The sequence below is a fragment of the Drosophila grimshawi genome, unplaced genomic scaffold, assembly GCF_018153295.1.
Source record: "Drosophila grimshawi isolate 15287-2541.00 unplaced genomic scaffold, ASM1815329v1 contig_1367, whole genome shotgun sequence".
In the NCBI taxonomy this organism is placed as follows: domain Eukaryota; kingdom Metazoa; phylum Arthropoda; class Insecta; order Diptera; family Drosophilidae; genus Drosophila; species Drosophila grimshawi.
In genome coordinates, this window is record NW_025062889.1 from 7,484,756 (window position 1) to 7,497,375 (window position 12,620).

A 12,620-nucleotide genomic window follows, 5' to 3' on the forward strand; every position below is an offset into this window, starting at 1 on the left:
TATGTATGCGTGTGTGTGCGCGTGCTTGTGTGAGAGAGAGAGGAAGAGAGAGGGAGAGTGTGCATAATGTGAATAATTCAGAAACATACAATTAATTCAGGATAAATTGAAGCTGGGCAAAATTGCATAAAAAAACACACACACAAATTATAATAACAATTATAGTTTAACGTTGAAAATATGATAATTACGAGCATATTGCATTAATGAGGTGAGTCTTTCGCATATTATTTAAAATAAATTAAGCGCTTTCTCTGATAAATATATAAATGATAATAAAAGTAGACAACTGTTTTCAACAAAAATACAAAAATATTATGCAGAAATTTATCTAGAAAAGTAATTTGATTTTGAGTGGAAGTTGTTTCAAATTAATATATCGCAATTATTTATGCTATAGCAATTATTTATTTTGTAGAGAAGGTATTTAAATTGCAGATCTTAAAACATATTTTCCTTTGTTTTATTTATTTATTCTTCAATTGTTTTTCACTGCATTTGAAATGTTATTGACAGCTCAACAGTTGTTCTAAAACCCTTTCCACTGCTCTTACAACTGTTTCTGCTTTTTCTTCTTCCTCTCTCCCCTCCCATACACACACACACACACACACACCAGCATGCCAACAACATTATCGGCAATTTCAAATGGGTCACGCTTTGCAGAGAGACTGATTACTGATTGGAATATGCATTGCATGTTTTCCCATTCCCTCCTTCAATTCTACAGACATATGTTATAACTGAGTAACTGCCCCACTCCCCACCCGCCACTGATATCTGCTTCCTCCCGCATCCACATATCGGCCATGTTATTAGCATTTTTGGGCCTGTTGTCAGACGCCGTTAACATTTGTTGTTGCTGTTGTTGTTTTTCTGTTGCACGAATTGCGTTTGGCATCTAATTAAATTTGTAGTTTTTTAAGTAAACTTCAGTTGGTTTTCTTGTTATTGTTGTTTTTGTTGCTTCAGTGCTGTGTTGCATTTCAATTAAATTTGCTGTTGTTGTTGTTATTGTTGTAGTTGTTGTTGCAGTTGCTGCTTCTGCTTCTGCTTCTGTTGCTGCTGTTGTCTAATTATGCGGCGTGAAAATGCAATCCATGTACAAACATTTGTACAAATATTTGACGCGCGACGCGTTGTTGTTGCAGTTGCTGTTGTTGTTGCAGTTGCTGTTGTTGTTGTTGTTGTTGTTGTTGTGGCAGTTCTCGCATTTGCTGTTAGTGTCTGTTGAACGTGCGTCTATTTAAAATGGAACTGAAAATGCAACCAAAATGAAAACTTTTCAATTGTTTAAATAAAAGATCTTGGCGTTTGATATCAGATATATATTTATATATATATATATTTATATAGTCTCTGTTGTAAACACAACAGTTTAAATGAAAATGGGAAAATATGTGAAAAACTTTATGTACATTTTTTTTGCAGGACTTAGAATTATAACTTTTGTCAGCATTAAAAGAATATATGTAAATAGTTGCGAAAAGTTTTCTCAAAATTTGCATTTAGTAACATTTTCAACTAGCAAAAGTTGAAAGCCTAAAAGTTTTCCTAAGTTGTGCCTTTTTCGCAAATGTGTAATAAAAATAAAGGAAATAATTCTCAATTATTTAAACAATAAAACTTAGAAGAGAAAACACAATAAAAATACAAAATAAAACACAAAAATAAATAAAAATGACGACTTATTAAATATTAATGTATTTAAAATAATTAAAATGAATATTGCAATATTTAATATTTATTAGAGGAAAATAGCTAGAATTACCTAGTTATTTGGATAAATAAAATTAACTTTTATTGTCGGAATTTTGTTTCACCATTTTGACCTGCTTAGAAGCCCATTGAAGGAAAACAAAAGCTGCTTTGCCTCATTAGCTTTTTGAGTTGCAAGGCTGCAACTCGCCCGCTTTTGAGACACGCTTTGCAACTGCACTGCAATTAAAATATTATTCAGAAAGCAAAAAGTTGCTTTTGAAAAATATGAAGCATAGAATTTGTAATTCATTCAATTTGATTGTTGTTGTTGATGTTTTGACTGCATTTTGAAGAGCCAACTAGCAACTGCAACTCAAATGAGACCCCACGCAGTTCTTATATGTAACTAAGACAAGGCAACCCATCCCCCATCCCCCACACCCCACCCCCCATCCACAGCGCTTTTCTTTAGGTTTCTGCCTGCATCTGTGAGATACAAAATATTTCACTAGGCGGCCACTTCAAGCTGAGGCAACAGAAACTAGTTCAAGTGCGTGGCAAGTAATTAGTTGTAGGTGTGTGTCTATGTGTGTGTGTGTGTGTGTGTCTGTGTGTGTGTGTGTGTGTGTGTGTCTGTGTGTGTGTGTGTGTATTGTGTATTTGCTGCATTTGTCAAGCTGTCGAGACACGGTGTACAAATTTACCACAAATATTTACAAATAGTGGCAAGCAGCCGTTGCACAGTTTACCTTAAGTTTTCTCAAGTGCTCGCCCCATCTTATACGGGGTTAATTAAAACGCAATTCGAAGTGCAACAGCAAAATGTTGAAAGATTCGAAATTGCTTTTTAATATTTTCAACGGGGTGCACTTCAAAAATGGAAAAACCGATTTCCACTTAGAGATTATGTGCCATGAATGTTTTTGTTGTCTCTCAGCTGTCAGTTGCCTTGAGAAAGGCAATAGAGAGAGAGAGAGAGTAAGCCGAAAGAGAGACAGAGAGAAAGGCACTCACATGTCGGGCAAGTGTCAGAGAAGAGTTTTCCTCTCTCCGTCGAGGTCGAATAGTCAAATAGATCAAACTTCGCTCCTGTTATGATCTAGTCTGTATATTTAGTATAGATTTCGGCTTTGCTGTTTGTGCAACAGTTGAAGTACGGCTGACAACTGCTGCTCCCAAGTGTAAACTGTCAACTTGCCACTGCGAGAGAAAACTCAGTGTGGGCTGCATTAGTAAATAAAGTACTTACATTCATATGTATTTGTGTGTATACAGTAGACATGTGTAGGACTTAGTAAGTGATAAGTTTTCCTTACTTTTCCACGCACTTCCGCTCGCATTGAGTGAGAAGGGCTCTTTCGAGACCTTAAAGTGTCAGAGGTGCTGGAATTCCACAGAATTTTCACTTGGGTAAACAGCCGCTACTTGTCTTACTTTCCCCAAGATATTCAGATAAGATAGGAGTATGAACCTGGCATACGAAATTAGACTCAAAGATCTCCTTTCGATGCCAAGCAAATTGAAATCGAAATTCAATTCAAAATTGTATTTTGAATTTTTATTCGTATTTATCTCAAGTTGCAAGTCTTGCAAAATTGTCGGAGTCAAGTTTCAGTTATATTATATAATTCTATAATTATTTCCTGCTCACTTTAATTATTTATTTAAGTAGAGTGTTGAGAATGAAGAGAGAAATGATTTTTCATAACTCTCATGAATAATAGTTGCTTTTAAATGGAAACTGTAGCTTTTTCTGACTTTAATTTCAATGTTGATCTGAATTTGATATTTGTATTTTTTAGAAACTTTTTTTTGAATGTTGGTGAACTGCTTTTAGTTCACATTAAATAAATAAATAAACGGATTTATCAACGAGCGCATCGTAAAGTGCAGTTATTAATTCATAAAACATTTACCCATCTCCACCCCACCCACCCACTTGCCACTTCTACCTGGCACTTCTTCTGCTTCCTCTTTTGTTGTTGCCACCCGCTTTCCCGTTAACATGGCAATCGCCATGTGACAAATGCTGCCACATTAGCCAGTTGTAGTAGTTGTAGTCCAACTCCAAAGCCGTCGAGTTGCAGCTGTGGTGCCAGCGGTCGCTTTGGTGGTTGCTGTGGTTGCAGTGGCTGCAATGGTTTCGGCGGTTTCGATGCTTCCATTTTGAAAGTTGATTTGTTCGAACTGATTATGGGGCATGCTTCTCTCTGTGTGTGTGTGTGTGTGTGTGTTTGCCGCTGCGGTTTGAGCATTGCACAGATAATAGTTTTAAATAAATTAAAAATCGACTACTTTAATTGGCAAATGCAAAGAAAATAACTAATGTGCATTAGCCACAAGGTTTAAACCAATTAGTCAGCCGCAAGGCGAAGACTTGAAGACAAATATGCGGACGTGACTTATCAGTCAGACAAACTACTATATATATATATATATATATCAGGTGGATGTCGTCAGTGTCATTTGGGCATTAAATATAAACAAAGTGTGTCAGACAGCTACACACAGAGAGAGGGACAACTCTTGTCAGTCAACTTGTCCACCCACTCCAAGTAAACCTATTGAGTTTCAAGGGATCACCTTTGTCTCTGACTCTGTGTGTGTGTGTGTGTGTGTGTGTGATTACACAATCAGTGAAAAGTCATCTACATCTTCTCGGGCATGTTTCCATCTCAATCTTCTCACAGCTGCCTACACCTGTCGCCTGTCTAATTTATGCCCAAGACTCAGTCCGCGTCTAAAGCTCCCAATGACATATGGCATATAGATAGGTAGATAGATAGATAGATAGATGGATAGATATAGATATGTACAACATGCATATAGCTGGTTGCTGCTTGCTGGTTGTTGGCTATATGTTTATGTTTATGGCCATGTTCAGTCATTAATAGCCAGACAACGCTGACGACAACCAACAAATTAGTGCGACTCTTGATTTGCATAATTGAGATTAAGATTCGAATTTCCTTATTTTTCTTTCATTCTCTTCATTTCTGGACATTTCCCGTGGTAATTTGTAGTTTGTCAATGATTAGCAGTGAGACTTTGGTGTCTTTGGAATGGCTGAGTGGATTACGATTGAATTGTGGAACAGCTGCTGCTGCTGCAAACTCCAATTAAAGCCGGAAAGCCATAAAAATTTGGGTTTTTAAAAAGTTTATTGAACTTTTTATTTGAAAAACTATTTTTTTTATAGTTCGAATCCATTAAAATTGAGCAGAGTGGAGCATCTTCTTCTTAGACTTCTTTTTTGGAATATAACTTATCATATAATCTGAGCAGATTTTAGTTTATTTTATGATATCGATAACTGCCACCGATTCGTGATTATCGATACATACACAATTTCTAAGGCAGCGGCTTCCAATTTATATATAGAATACATTGATCTATCACCAATCAACCCTTCAAATTTTATAGAGTTCGAATAAGAAACATCCAAGTTAAAGGTGTTTATTATCCTGCTGCTTACATTTGGGTGTGCAAAGTATGTTCAAAAGGAAAACTTGGCAATACAACTGTGCTTAGGGTATCTCGTAGCCGAGCAGACTCCCACTGGCATATTTGAATTGAAATAATTATTTATTTGCTCGCTGCTAAGTCGGCGTCAAGTGTATTTTATCAACATGTCAAGCGCATAAGATTGCCGTCTATTTATCAGTTAGCATAGTTAGCCCAGTTTGGTTTAATCAATTGCACTTGCGATATAAACAAGCTAAGACAGATTTGCATCTCGAACTGCATAAAATTGGCAATCCGCAATCCGCAATCCGCAATCCGCAATCCACAATCTGCGGCCAATCTGGCCATGTGCAGTTACATTCTGAATGCCCCCAAATAACTCAGGCGACACACACCACAAAGAGCCACAAAGTGTGCACCGCAACAACAACAACAACACATTTTGGCCAAAAGAGAGATATTCGCAGTTATTCAGTTGTCGTGGCTTGGCCAAAATGTTTTCTATTTTTATGTTGTTTTTTTTTTTTTATTTCTTCAATTTTTTGTTGGTTTTTATATTAATGCCAAGTAATTCGCCAATTTAATTTGCGACATTAATTTTGCGGCAGCTTATAGATTGTGGCATGGGAAAGGAGTAGACAGGGGGAGGGGGAAGGGGGGGATGTTGGCCTAACTTAGACTTGGCTACGTTTTGGGGAGCGCAGCTGTGCGTCTCAGGCAATTACAATGCACTTTTGAACAGTTGTGCATTTTTGCAGCTTTTGCCTGCATTTTGTCAATTGCAATAAAATAATCAACATGCAACGCTGGCCTCCAATTCCACACGGAAAGGGGGGGCACCGAGGGACGGGCAATGGGGTTGGGGTACTCAGACTTTATTTATTTTTTCTCTCTTGCGCCGTCTACAGATTTACGACCCGCATGGACAACACGTTCAACGTTCAACGTTCAAAATTGCAAGAAAGACTCCACAACTGCAAATGCAACTGGCAACTGGCAACTGGCAACGGGCAACTGGCAACTGCAGCTACATTTTGTTGCCATTAACATAATAATGCGGCGGCTGTTTGTAGCTAGCTAGTCCCCCACTCCCCACTCCTCTCTCCTCCTGTGTCCACTCTATATCTTTCCCCTCTCGCCCACAGCTTTGCACAATTGCGAGCCAAAGTAAATAATCAACTCGCGCTAATCTGCAGCCAAACTGCATTTAGCGAATGTTTGTCAGTTAGTCAGTTAGTCATTCGGTCAGTTTGCGGTTTGCAAAACGCTTATGCTGATTATTTTCGAGCGGGACAGCGACAGAGAGAGAGAGAGAGAGAGAGAGACAGATAGAAAGAGATAGCGAGAGTTTAATGCAACCGTAATTCAATCCGAAGTCCGACTTCGGACTTTAACTTATTTGCATTTGAAATTTTTTTATTCGCGCCCTGATCCCATAAAATATGGTAAAAATAAGGGTATATTGGAATTGTTTATGCACTTTAGGAGAGATTATGGAAGCTATAAACTTTCAATTTTATGAGTAAGTTGGCGTATTTCACGCGCACATCAAATTTCTTTGATTTGATCAATAATTGCCTTTGTTTCGTGAATATCGATATTTATCGATAACAACTTTATTGGCATATTGGCAAATACTTTGAGTGACTATTGACCAACGGTAAAAATTTCATCCAGTTCGGAAAAGAAATATCCAAGTAACAGACTAAAATTATAGTTGCTGTGTTTTTCATAAGAAATAAGAGCACTTCCTCATCTGCTTACATTTGACTGTGGAAATATTCTTAAAGGGATATTTGGCAATAGAACTAGAACAGCTAGTTTCAGGGTATCTCTTGGTCGAGCTGAGTTCTTGTTTTTTACTAGCGCCATTGCTGCAAAAGAAAGAGAAAGAGAAGAAGTAGAAGTAGAAATAGATCCTCATCGAGTCGACTCATATTGTTGAACGAACGTGAGTTGTGTGGCAAACAGTCCATTTAGATATCGCAGCAATCGTAGCTTTAGTTATTGTTCAGCTGTTAAATTTGATGTAAGACTCGGTATTTTATGACTATTCTGGGAATTATTTGTGGTGCCTGAAATGGTTATATTTATAGTCAGAGTTGCAAAGGTTTGCAAAGCTTAAAGACTTGAAGTGCTTTGCTTATAATAGCCACATATATAATAATATTTATAGTGAGTTCCAAGGAGACTTGCTCAGCTTGATATATTATATCTATATATTATTTTCATTACTCATCTTTGACTTCTACTTAATGCCTCATCCATCAATGTCATCGATATGACCAAAATGAGTCACTTGCTATAAGGAGACAAAAATTTGAAAAGTCTCCGCGCTCAAAGATCTGAAAAAGATGTTTTATTTAAACAATGTGATATTTGTGCATTAAATAAACCACAATTCACATTTTGCCATTGATTTTATTTATTTATTTATTTTTAATTTATTTTATCTGTTCATGTATTTAAAATCACATGATTGATTGAATTTCATAATTTATTAATATTTTATCCACAATGCAGATTCTGACATATTTCTATAATCAATAATTAATAACTATGAAATTCTTTAACCCCCCCTCGCCCAACACACCCTTTTCTATTCACTGCCCGCATACGCAACGCCTGCTGCAAAATGGAGGAATGTTTTTTGCTGAGTCAAGATAACGCACACCACGCACTCTGCACTCATCCGAGAGACAGAGAGAGAGAGAGAGAGAGGGAGAAAAGAGAGTGAGAGAGAGAGAGGGAGAGAGAGAGAGAGGGAGAGAGAGAGCATAGGTAGATTGCTGACTGGTGTTGGTGCTCGCCGCGCTTATCTTCTCCGGGTAATCGCGCCTCGATTATTAACCCTCATAAATTTGCCTGGAGACGCAGGGACTCCTGAGCGACATTAGAGAACACAGTATCTGTTGTGTGTGTGTGTGTGTTGTGTGTGTGTGTGTGTGAGTGTGTGTGTGTTGTGTGTGCACTTTCCTGAGCCTGACTTATGTAATCCTGGTTGGGCAAGGAGTTCCTCATTTTCATTAGCATGCGCACATGGCCCATGCCCCACTCCTTTCTCATCCCCCTCCACGCCTCTGAATTCTAATAAATGTTTTTCAATTTTCGTTGTGTTTTTTTTTTCCTTTTTTATTCGTTAGCTGAATTTGCTCTTTTGTTGTTGTTGTTGTTATTGTTGTTGTTGTTTCCCTTGGTGCTCATCATGCCTGTCTATTGTTGTTTGTGGTTTTTCTCGGGTTATTTTTTGTTTTTCTCTTTTTCGGAAAATGCTTTATCATTGAGTTTGAGTTTGAGTTTGAGTTTGAGTTTGAGTTTGAGGCAGAAACACGCCTTTGTTGGCTTATTGAGCCATAACTGCAATGTTGTTTATTATTCTTGTTGTTAGTCTTATTGTTGTTGTTGTTGTGGCTTTGGCTTTGGCTTTGCCTTCATCCATTTTCATTTTTATTTTTATTTTCATTTTCATTTTTGTTTTCATTTTTGTTTTTGTTTTTGCTTACTTTACTGATTAATCATGTTTCTTATGCAGCTGTATTCAATGACCATGGTGAAAGTAGCTCATATTTTGATAAGGCTTCAAATGCAGGCAACGTTTTTTTTTGTTAATGTATGGAGAATGCTTGAGGAATTTACTTTGACACTTGACCTACAGAATGCTGAAGCGAAAGAGATGATTTTTCATTTGTCTAAATGTTGATTTTGATTTCGTTTCTGATCATCTGTCGTAGATACACTCGTTAATGTGTCTTGCAACATGTGGGCATAATAACAGTCAAAATCTAGCTGAAAGATTAGCTTTATTATACACACATATACATATATGTTGGCCATCGTTCTGCCCTTCAATAGCAATCGACAAGTCATCATTACGACCAATCTATCCCTAACCCACAGTTTGGCAACGTAGCCGTGAGTTCATCATTTTTCACTGTCATATAAAGAAGCGCCCGCTTATCCTGTCCAAATTTTTAAACACTTTTTTAGCATTTCCTTAAAAAATATATATATATATATATAATGCGAAGCAAGCCTAAAAGGTGGACATGATAATTCCCTACCATTATAATTTGGCTTATTTTGTTATGCCTTTTTCAAATACATATAAAAGGTTTTTTAATATTTTTTTTTTTTTTCTGTTTGCCTTTTTTTCCAGCATGAGTTTCACTTTTGTCCTTGGCTGGGAAAAAAAAGGTTATAAATCATTTGCTGGGCATATTTTTAATAGAGTTGTTACTTGTGTTTCATTGTTGTTGTTGTTGTTTTGTTGTTGTTGTTTTTGTTGCTGTTTTTGTTGCTGTTTTTGTTGTGTAACCTTTTAGCACGCTTGCTGCGAATTGCGGTCGATTTTGGGGCCTGAATTAAATGCCACCAAGTTGGCAATTTTGAAGAGGGTTTTTCCATGCGAAAACAACAACAAAAAAAAAAATGCTAAATGCTTGTTTTTATTTTGAGTAATCTTTTAATTAATATCATAATTCCATATTTTGCGTCTCTTTGCAGGTGAGTGCGTTTCGCGATGCCCATAATACAATATAAGGTAAAATCACCCAATTAACCCTATACACATTTAAATACTTATTATCACTGTGAAACCCCCAAACGCATTAATGCTCACAATGATCTCCATTTTGGCAGTAAGGAAGTATTCGTTTCTTCTTCTTCTTCATTTCTTTTTTATTTGCCACACATGAAAAGCCGCATAAAGGCGATTCGTGTGTGTGACAAACCACAAGCCGACATTTGGGGCTGTCTCAAACCAAAAGCCAAAAGAATAAAAAGGAAACTTAAAAAAGAAAACCCTACAATTTTCAAACCAGCAACCACAACAACAGCAGCAACAAGAAAACCATCATCGTCATCATCATCAGACAGCAAACATTTCCTGCCGCTAGGCGACGCCTTCAACTTTATCGGGTGGGGATTGTGGAGTAAAATTTAAGCAACCCCAGAAAAGCGTCACATTTGACGCCACAGAAACCACAAAAGGCATAACAAGTAAGTCCGCCGGAGCTGAGAGAGTTGAGCTCGACTGGCGAATACCCTGGAATAATGATGTGGCAAGAAGTGGTAGCCAATATATGCTTAAAAGAGGTATGAAACAGTTTAGAATAGACCAACTACGATTACTAATTTGATTAGCATCTAAATGCTTACATATCTCAGCTTCTTTTGCGTACTTTAAGCAAGTGATGTCCATGGGAAAGAACATATTTAGAAATCTCCACAGTCCCTGAACAGGACACTGTAGACAAACAAACAGGATCAGTAGCGAACTCTCCTCAAAGTACACAGTAACAGATTGTGTTGCCTTCACTCCAGCAATAATAAAAATAACTTACCCCATTGTAGAAATAGAATGTTTACAGAGTATAAAAAGAAACTTGGGCTTCAGTGTACACCATGAAAAGGGGTGGCAGACTCTAACTACCGTTAGCATATGCTGTGTGTGTGTGTGTGATAGGAAGGGGCAACTAAAGCTCATCCATGTTGCAAAGCCAGCCCCATGATTGATGGCTTCTTCTAGGCTGTCTGCTATTTCATAGGCACTGCTTAAGGCCATCCGCTCACCTGTTGTGAGTTGACTTTAATGTTGGCGAATCGCAGGCTTATTGATGGACCGCCATTATATCTAATGCCAAATGTAAATTTCGCTTGCTTATTCTTATTCCCAAATTGATTAGAGCACTTTAAGGAGCACTTCATTTGATGCACATTCACATCGATTTCTAGTTGTACTTCAATATCAAATTTATATCAAATCCAAGTCGAAGTCAGCTGTACATCATTTTCCAAATTAGACAGGTGTGCAACAAGGCCAACAATTTAACGAACAAACAAAATTCAAAACATTCCACGAAAGTTTTCACTTTCTGGGCGAATTTTTCGCTCAAGTTTTGGGGGGCCAACATGAAAAACAGCTAAACAGTTGCCTAAACAATGCCGCAGTTTTTTTTTTTTTTGCTTCCGGGACTTGTACGTCAATGTCAACTTTGACATAAGCCAAGCGAGTGACAGAGACAGCAAGCAAGCGAAACAGAGAGAGAGAGAGAGAGAGAGAGAAAGAAAAGCGAGAGTAGAGCATGGATTTATTTTTATTTTATTACTGTCATTGTTGGCGGACAGCTTCCGTTGCAACCTTTTGCGGGGGCGGTTTGGTTTGCCCAGGTTAGGACTCAAGTTTGTCTGGGCTGGGGAGGGGAAACGAATAGGGGAGGGACTCTTGGCAAATAACATTACGGGGTATACTTCATCCATTATTGGGGAAGCCTGCTGTCGTTATCCTTTTGCTCGACTGGCGCCTTTATCAACCATCTGTGTTCAGTTCCTTCTACGTTCGTTATCTGCTGTTTAGTCAGGCGTATGTGTGTGTGTGAGTGTGTCACAGTGTGTGTGTGTGTGTGTACATGTGAAGAAAGCAACTTTCGACTGCTCTCGACCAGCAGCAGCAGCTTTTTTGGCAAGTCGTAAATTAAAAATGGCTTAATATGTAAATCCTTGCCTGCACTTTCTTCGTCTGCCGCCTGCAGATTAGTTTTGTGGATATTTCGGCTTATATATGTCCCTGTCTCCATGTCGTCGTCTATCTTATGCATCTATCGCCTTGTACTGCTTACCCCCGCCTCCCACCTCCCATCTCATTCCACTCTTTGACTTTCATTCTTTGGACATGCAGCCAAAATTTATGCGCATTGACTTTGTTTCGGGCTCGGGGTCGAGTCGAGTCGAGTCGAGTTCGTTTCTGTATCTGGTCTGGCCTGGCCTGGTCTGGTCTGGTCTGGTCTGTTCTAGGAACAGGACATTGAGTTTGCCTGGATGGCTGTGTTGGTGTGTCTTTTGTACTGATATGCTTTTGTTGTCGTTAGTCAGCGCCAGGACATGACAACTCCTTGTTGTCCTGTGTTTGCACTGACTTTAACTATCCTTCGGCATGCTTGGCAAAGTTGCAAGTTTGTTTTCTTTTTGGCTCTTTGGCTCTGCCTTGATTAGTGACTTCTCGCAGAAGGGTTTGTTTTGTTATTGTTCAACTGGAGCGGGAACGGGGGGAGAGAGGCGAGAGGCGAGATTTAGCCATGTACATGTATGAACATTAATTAAAGTGATGATTAGTTGCTCTGCTGATTAGTGTTTGTGTATTTTAATTGCTCCCTGCGAGTTTGTACCCACTCAAAATGGGTAGCAAGGGTATAATGATTTGCTGCAAAAGTATGTAACAGGCAGACGAAAGCATCTCCAACCCCAAAGAGTATATATATGTATTCCTTATCATGATCAGCATAAAAGGGACAATAAAACTAAAACTTTAACAGCTGCATTTAGGGCATCTCGTAGTCGAGCTCACTCGACTGAGGCGTGCTCACTTGCTCCACATTGGATATATGCAAGGTTTTATTATCTATTGTTAATATGTGCTCATCCACTCACACAAATTAGCATATTTTACCAAATGGACA

The 12,620-nt window shown here is 38.2% G+C and overlaps 1 protein-coding gene across 1 annotated transcript in view; it reads left to right on the forward strand.

Annotated features, from left to right (window-relative positions):
* Positions 1-11: 11 nt before the first annotated feature.
* Positions 12-12,620, forward strand: part of LOC6560183 — a 96,509-nt gene continuing 83,900 nt past the window's right edge. The window contains exon 1 of the mRNA XM_032734297.1: positions 12-211. The gene's annotated coding sequence lies outside the window, so the exon portion shown is untranslated. The remainder of the gene's footprint in view (positions 212-12,620) is intronic.